General features: G+C 33.5%; 1 protein-coding gene across 28 annotated transcripts in view; it reads left to right on the top strand.

Moving 5' to 3' along the window:
• Positions 1 to 1,041: 1,041 nt before the first annotated feature.
• The window catches only part of LOC114278627 (uncharacterized), a 68,201-nt gene continuing 60,837 nt past the window's right edge, over positions 1,042 to 8,405 (top strand). For 25 of the 28 annotated variants that reach the window (XR_014329810.1, XR_014329811.1, XR_014329805.1 and 22 more), the window contains exons 1-3: positions 1,042 to 1,182; positions 1,978 to 2,089; positions 3,698 to 3,749. The gene's annotated coding sequence lies outside the window, so the exon portion shown is untranslated. Of the gene's footprint in view, positions 1,183 to 1,785; positions 1,902 to 1,977; positions 2,090 to 3,697; positions 3,750 to 8,405 lie in introns of those variants that run through there. The other 3 variants (XR_014329806.1, XR_014329809.1, XR_014329799.1) reach the window with 1 other exon arrangement.

Below are 8,405 nucleotides of genomic sequence, written 5' to 3'. Positions count from 1 at the left end.
AAGGCATTTGTCAATCTTATAATGGTATGTTTAGATTATAGATTTGAAAATATGAAAGAAAGTGGAGAAAAAGATTCAAACATAAACTAAGGTGTACATATACAAAAAATTAACAAAAATTTGAATAAAAATATCAAATTGAAATTGGGATTAAAAGTGTAGAAATCTAATTATTCAAATTAAAACAATAGAGATTTAAAATAAATTTAAGTCAATTAATAAGAGTGAAAAGTGTAAAGAGTATTACAATAAAAATTTAAAATAAATTTAAGTCAATTTTATAAATCAATATACTTTTACTATCTCAATCACTATAAAAATATATCTATTTTACTTCTTACAAAGCCCCACCATACCACTTCTAAAAAAATTTATATTCGCATAATTTTTTGTAAAGTGCAAATAAAAAACTGCATGCACGTGTCACTATTGTCCTCTCCTTCTGACCGCATGTAATTTCCCATCAATATATACAAATTCATGAGAAAGTAGAATTAAAAAGGAGGGAGTGTAATTAACCAAACAACCGTGCTGGAGATTCCCAATCTCTAATCATTCCCACCACCTTCACGTATACGTAGGGATTGGCCATTAGATTAAAATATATATATATATATATATAGACCAATCACACCTCACTGGGGGCTGGGGTCACCCCCAGTAAGGGTCGGGGCTAATGTTCTGAACCAAATTATAGTTTACCCTTCTTTTACCAATGGGAGCTGGGGTCACCCCCAGTAGGGATCGGGGCTAATGTTCTGAACTAAATTATAGTTTACTCTTCTTTTACCAATGACTTCGTTGGGGGGAGGAGTGAGTTTTTTTTACCAATGGCTTCGTTTGGGGGGGGGGGGAAGTTTTTTTTTTGTCTTTTTTATTTTTTTAACTAGTTTAGTCTGAAATTAAAAAATCTGATTTAGAAATGATTTTTAATTTTTTAAAATTTTTTTATGAAAAAAAATGTAATAATTATAGATTAAATATAATATTTTAAATTTTATTTTTTATAACTATTTTAATCCAAAAAAAATCCTAAAACCTAACTTTCCAAACATAGGCAAAATCCTAAGTCGGAGACTCCTAAACAAAAAGCCCTAGCCGCATATCCACGGGGAGATAAGCAAATCAGTCGGTGCGATCGGCGAAAAGTAGAGCTGTCATCGAAACCTGAAGCATTTTCAGGTTATTTACAGTCACCAAACCACTCTCTATTCTCTTTGTCGAACGATCTCAACAGTAAAAAAAAAAAAAAAATCTACAGGAAAAAAGAAAACACAGTTTTTTAAAAGTATTTATTTATTTGCTATCATTTTATAGATTGAGACCGTTTACATCATGGGTTGGTGGTTCGTTTGGGAAAAACGTTTTTAACTTGACTTTTTGGTGTTTTTGCCTCTGTTTGGAAGATGGGTTGGCTTGTATTTGGGCCTATTTTAGTTATAAAAAGAAAATGTAACATTTTTAGCATAAAAATATCACATTTAACTTATAATCATTATATTTTTTACTCTTGTAAAAAATTTAAAAAAATCAAAAAATCGTTTTTAAATGAGGCTTTTTTATTTTATTTTATCTCAGGCTAAAATAATAATAATAAAAAATGGGTAGAAAGTTAACCATTTCCCAAACGAATTTAATTTACCCGGGCTAAATTAGCTCCGTTGGGCAAAATTTTTTTGACTTTTATAATTTTTTTGATTTTTTTTTAAAAAATAAAATAATTATAATTTGAACGTGTATCTTGTCATTTAGCCTATTTTATCTTTTTCTGCCAAACGGAAAATGAGTTCGTAAGTTAATTTCATATAAAAATGCTTTTCATGGAAACAAGCAGACCTGAGATGAATATCCAGCAAAAGCATAATTTATAGATTGATCAAAGATTTTCTTTTGTTATGTTGGTATGTTTGTTTTAATTCTTGATTCATAAGTGGTTGATTGATAAGTTGGTGTAACTTGGGGTTCGTGTATATACAGAGACTAGAGCAATTTGGTCACCTCACCTGTTTAAGCCATTCTTTGTTACATCAATTTCATCATTGTAAATTCTTGGGACTCAAAAGGAGAGACATGCCGCCTCAATCTCCAGGTGATGTTTCTACTTCATTGTCATTGTTGGACATGTTTTCCTTCTTGGGGGTGTACACTCTTTTTTGATGTATTTGGAGTCTGAATATTATATGCCTAGATATTTGGTGAAAAAAAACCCAAAGGGAAAAAAAAAAACTATGGTCCCAACACTGAACAAAAATCCACTATTAGATTAAAGAATACAAGACATAGTCGAATGAGCTTACAATCGTTGCCTATGTTTGCCTAATATTGATGATTTGTAGTTACTCCATGAGCACAGCTTGACTCAGTCAACCTTCTTAATCTTTGGACACCATGGAGCAGCAACCTCGATCTTTGTTGTTGAATGGCTCCGACTACCCAACCAGCCTTGAGTGTAAAACGACCAATGAAAAGATATCTAGAGGCTAAGAAGCACGAACACGCGGACACGTAAACTTTTAAAAAATGCAGGACACGGCACGTTGGGAACACGTTCAAAACATATATTTTTAAATATTTAATATATATTTTATGTTAAATATTTAATTTTATAAAATTTATCAATTTTAGGCATGCTATTTTAGTAAAAAAATTAAAAATTTTAATTTTTTTTGAAAAAAATAGTACTCAATGTGTCCCTAGATTGTCCCTAGCGTGTCCTAGTGTGTCTTCAATGTGTCCCTTGTGTTTCCAAAGTGTCCCAGTGTATCCAATTCTTTCTAGCATGTCCAACATGTGTCCGGAGTGTGTCCGGCGTATGTTCGTGTCTGACACATGTCGGATGCCTATATGCGACCTTTGGAGAGGTGTTTGTGCTTCATAGTCCAGAGGTTTAAGGCTTTTTGATAAGCAACTCATAGAAATTCTCTCACAATGATTTGAATAGAAGTCAAGAATTTTTTCGTAGTGTAAAATATGTTGGTTATGAAAGCTCAATAGGTGGGATACTATAAAACGAATTATGGAGGTCTTTGTATAGAAAAACAGTATTAGAAATCAATTTGATTAGGTTTAATGAAAATTGGAGCTGCAATTGATTGCAATCAAGAAAGTGATTGATCGCTAGCTACTGGTGCAAAATTGATTTTAGGCAGTTGCTTGCCTATCGATCTCATATCGATGCTACCTTTTGCTTGAAAATTAATTCCAGGTGATTGATCTCATAGTGATCTCTGGCCAATGTTAAAAGTGCGATCGATCGCCCTATTTAACGTAGGGCTCTTTGCACATGTTTTTCAACCAAGGCTTTTGTATAATAGTGAAACTCTTTTACTGTAAGCCTTTTTCAATGCAATGAAAACATGTATGCAAACCTTACCTTAATAGGTAATGAAGCGAAGCTTCCAATCTCGATGTGTTCGGCTGTACGAGTATGTCAAATTACCAAAATTCCCTTACACATCAAACTATTCCATTACAACCTGGTTTTGTTCACAAAAATTGCCGAGACAAATAATATTGTTGCATTATCTTTGGTTCATCTTGGTTTAGATTCAGGTTCACTATTTGCATTATTATTATTATTGTTTTGAATTGTAAATAGTTTGGGAGGGGAAAGATTGGTACACACATTAATGTGGTGTACTAATTGGGTGCCTTTTTATTTTTTATTTTTTTTCTTTTTTCATTTGGAATAATGTAGGTTTACTTTGAAGTTTTGATGGCATGAGTGGAGTCAGAAAAAAGAAAATAAGGTATCCTTTGCATCTCATTATGTTGTGTGTATTTTACTTATTCAATTGGTTTCCATTTTTTTGATTAGTGTTTTTTTGTATTAATTGTCCAGTTAATGGCTTTTGTACTCCTGCATTATTACACATGTTTTACTTTTATTTGATGAAACATTTTTTTTGGGGATAATTAGAAATCCTTCTAATTGATTGTTTAACTCATGTATTGGTGGCTGGCTTTTTCTTATTTTGCTTTTGGTTGTTTTGGCTCACTACAGGAAATTACACATTCGGCGACTAAAAAAAATTTAGTCACCAAATATACATACTTTAGCTACTAAAAAAAATCTAATTGCCAAAGATAGCCACTTTAGCTACAAAAGAAAAATTGGTCGGCAAAGATGCAATCATCAGCTACTAAATATAGTTTAGTCGGTATTTCTCTTACTTTTGGCAACTAATTGAGTTTTAGTTGTTGAAAATATGATTTTGGGCGACTAATTTTTTTTTTAGTCCCTAAATGTACAATCTTTAGCTACTAAGAATAATTTAGTCGGAATTTATTTTACTTTTGATGACTAATTGAATTTGTCATTGAAACTAGGATTTTCGGCTACTTTAAAAAAATTTAGTCCCTAAAATTATTAATCTGTAGTTATGAAGCATTGGTACTTCGAAAAACATGTCGTACCCGTACTGGGTACTTACCGGCGTATGGTACCTTGTATGGTACTTTTGCATACGTACCGGGTACACGAAACCCGTATCCAAATTTTTTCTTCTTAATTTTTGGCATACCCAGATGTACCTAGTATATTCCCAAGCCGTACCGTACCGTGCCTCAGTTGAAACAATATTTTCTTCTATTATAGGAATAAAACTCCTTTCACTAGACTTTTTTTTTTATTTTTAGTTTTATACTTAGCATGATTTTAAAATTAAACTATGGTTTGTTAGTTATTTAATATATTGACATTTAATTTTGATTTATATCTTTTTACTTTTGGCATTAAATATTAATTATAGGTTGGATCTTAACAAATTAAATCATTTAATTAATTTTTGTATTACTTTAAATTAAAAATAATTTTTTTTTACAAGCATACCAAGCTGTACTCATACCCTACTTTTTTTGAATTTTACCATATCGACGTACTTGTATCGTATCGGTACCAGTTCTTGTACCCATACCCGTGCTTCATAGATCTGTAGCTACTAAATGTAATTTAGTCGGTATTTCTCTTTTAGTGAATAAAATTTATACGGCAATTGTAATTCAATTTTTGGAATGAAGATTTCCAATTTTGGAGGGATTCCTAACCAAATTAGCGACTAAATTTTGAGTTCGTCGGGAAAAATGGGTCTTTTTATTATTGGCGACTAATAGAAAATTGTCTGGAATAAGTCCAAGGTCTATTAAACTAACCCACAATTCTGTGTGACTCTTCACGCCTCACGCCTCACGCTTCACGCCTTTGTCCTCTTCTCTGTTACTGGAGCACCACTGCAAGGGTTACACAAGCACCACCGTTGCTTTGTCTCGGGCTGGTATGTCCTCTATTTCGCCCTCTGTCTATCTCTCTGTGTGTGTCTCTCTGTCTCCCTCTCTCTATATCTTCTTTCATTCGCATATACCTTCACACCCAACCCCAAATCGACCCCAACACCAAATCAACCCATCTTGCTTGAGTGGTGCTTGGACTGCTCTTTGGATTTCACTGCTTGTACACCCTTAAACAGTTGGAATGATGCTTCTAGCCGTGCTTGTTCCTGCTCTCTGGACTTTCACCACTTGAACACCATTACAACAGTCCAAGTTCTACATCTATTTTGCTTTGTTTAAGCCCTCAAACACACTGATGGGACTACAAATATCAAATAGCTTACATTTACACGAGTTCTTGTGAAATAGCTTACATTTACATGAGTACAACTAGTCATTCTTACATGAAGCATTACTTGATAAATTATTTTTTTGATTGAAATTGTTAGATAAAATTGAAATACTTCACGGTTTATTTTATTCTTCTGGACCTTATTTAGGGTTAAACAATTGGAAGGAATAATTATGCCTCTTTCTGGATTACTAATTGTTTGATATATGACAGAGTTTAAATAGAGCTTGGATTTGTTTAATGCTGGTTTGAGGTTTCATCATGGTGTTGCTGTTAAAATTTTGAAGGTGTCTATAGGCACATCACGCCCAACACATTGTAGGTGGAAAAAGTCAAGAACATGATCTGCAAATTTTAATTAGGGTAAGAATTGATGTAAGACATATTAGGAAATTTGGCCTTCTGCTGTTTGCAACTGGAATTGTGATGTTTAGATGAAGGAGCCTTTAGTGTTAGGATTGTATAAGCTAGAGGAAATGCTCTAGGGTTTCTAGAGGGAAGAGGGGCTAAATTGGTTAGGTTTTGAAAGTGAAAGATTGTTGGAAGGGGTTAAGGTTGATTTGGGATAATATGATTTTTTTTGGGTTGAAATTGCGACTCTTTTAAGGCTGTGAATAACATCCTAATGAATAGTGTGTTGTGAAGGAGAAGAAGAAAAATCAAAAGAGGAAGACGCTAGCTATAGGATTAAGAATACCTTAAGAATTACTTCATTAAGGTGAGGAAGTGTGCATAAACATCACACAAAGCTTTAATGTGTTTAGCCATTCTCTAGCAAACCCCTAACACCGCAGGCCAGTACATTCTACATCTATCAACTCAACCCAAGTTCTCTTAGGCCTTTCTCTATTTCTTTTACTGCCCGCATCGTTGATCAAACTATGTTAATCTATGATTCACATGACCATATCATCTCAAACGACTTCAACTCATCTTGTCTTCAATTGATGCCATTTCTAACTTTTTTCTTAATTGATTCATTTTATATTTTATCTTTCTTGTAAAAAGAGGGATGGAATTTAGAGCAATAAAAGACCTATCTTAGCAGCCTGTCACCATCACCAATAGTGCTTCACCTTCAACCATCATTCTTCACTGCCAACACTGTTGACTAGTGAACCCCCACCACCAGAGACTGCAATTATCATAACCTTGTGTCTTAGACTGTGTAACAATTCAATGGCAATTGCTATAATCAAAAGGCCATAGTGTGCTATCTACATCCAGTCACACCCATACACGTATCAAGTCATCCTGAATTTAATTATAAATAATTCTGCTTCCTAGAATTGGAGTTATAGTGAATTAGCCAAGTGTAAGTTGACTTGACATATTCTCAATTATAAGATTAATTGTTTTCATTTATCCAAATAAGAAACTCTGAAAATTTCTTGCCCTGTTGGAAATCAAGTGCTAATTCCAATTCTTCCACATATTTTTTGTGGAATTCATTCATTGTTTATTGAAGGGAGCAATTTATAGTGTTTTCAAAGAAGCCTTTTGATTAACCTCAAGCTTAGTTCTTACTGAACATATAAATAGCAAAGAAGTTATTTTCTTCAATAATTCAAGCTCTTAAATGAGATGTTGATTATCAATTTACCATGTTATCAAAATAGGCAATGTTTTTTGTGTCAAATTAATTACAATAATTGCACGTATTTGATCTTTTTATAATAGGAGTCATTTGAAAAGCGTGTACAAGATATATATGTACAAGATATCTTTTCCTTCTAACACTATTTTTTTTAATTACATGAAGTCTTAGGTTACATTTAGATCTACAATTTGTAGAGAAAATAAAAGAAAAAGAAAAAGGAACCAACATATGTGTTCTCATTTGTTCCTTGGTTAATCTTCGCTTGAGTTGTAGGTGACAATAAATGGACAAGAGTTGGATGTCGATCAATAATAGGTTGACAAATAAAGAGTATCAAGAAGGGGTGAAGTCATTCCTTGACTTTGCTACAGCAAATTTAGGCCTAGAGGATGAAATTAGGTGTCCATGTGTTGATTGCATCAATGGCACAAAATATAGCAGACAAGTTGTGTGGATACACTTGATTCGAAGAGGAATTGCGGCTTCGTGTATAACTTGGGTGCACCACGGGAAACATGTTCCTGTGTCTCATTTTAGTGTATCAAATGACCATTGTGGAGGTAGTGGAGAAGGTATGCCAGATATTGATCATCCAATGACGAGTGAATTGCCTATTATGTTGGAAGATATTTACATGAGTTGTCTTATGGATTATCATACTGACGAGGAACCTAATAGTTTGGAGGAGGATTTGTAGAAGTTCATTAGATTATTCGAAGATGCTCAACGCAAAGTTTACTCGACATGTGAAAAGTTCTCTGTGTTGTCATTCGTTATTAAGATGCTTCATGTGAAGGTGTACGACAAATGGAGCAACAAGTCATTCGATATGGTTATGCAGGTATTCAAGGACATTCTACCAGAATGTGATCAAATTGTTCCATGGACGCTCTATGATGCTAAGAAGTTCTTGCGTGACTTGGGTCTGGGATATGAAACCATTCATGTGTGCAAGAATGCTTGTGCATTGTTTTGGAACGAGAGTGCAAATTTAGAGAAATGCCCTACATGTGATGAGCCTAGATACAAGTTGAATGATGATGGGGGTAAAAAGATTTCTCACAAGGTATTGTTGTACCTTTATTTGACATCGAGGTTGAAAAGATTGTATATGTCAAAAAAAAATAGCCGTTGATATGAGATTGCACAAAGACAAGCGTGTGGATGATGACATATTAAGGCATT

The sequence above is a fragment of the Camellia sinensis genome, chromosome 5, assembly GCF_055761805.1.
Source record: "Camellia sinensis isolate YWXY chromosome 5, ASM5576180v1, whole genome shotgun sequence".
NCBI classification, from domain to species: domain Eukaryota; kingdom Viridiplantae; phylum Streptophyta; class Magnoliopsida; order Ericales; family Theaceae; genus Camellia; species Camellia sinensis.
This window is presented reverse-complemented; position numbering and strand designations above follow the sequence as displayed.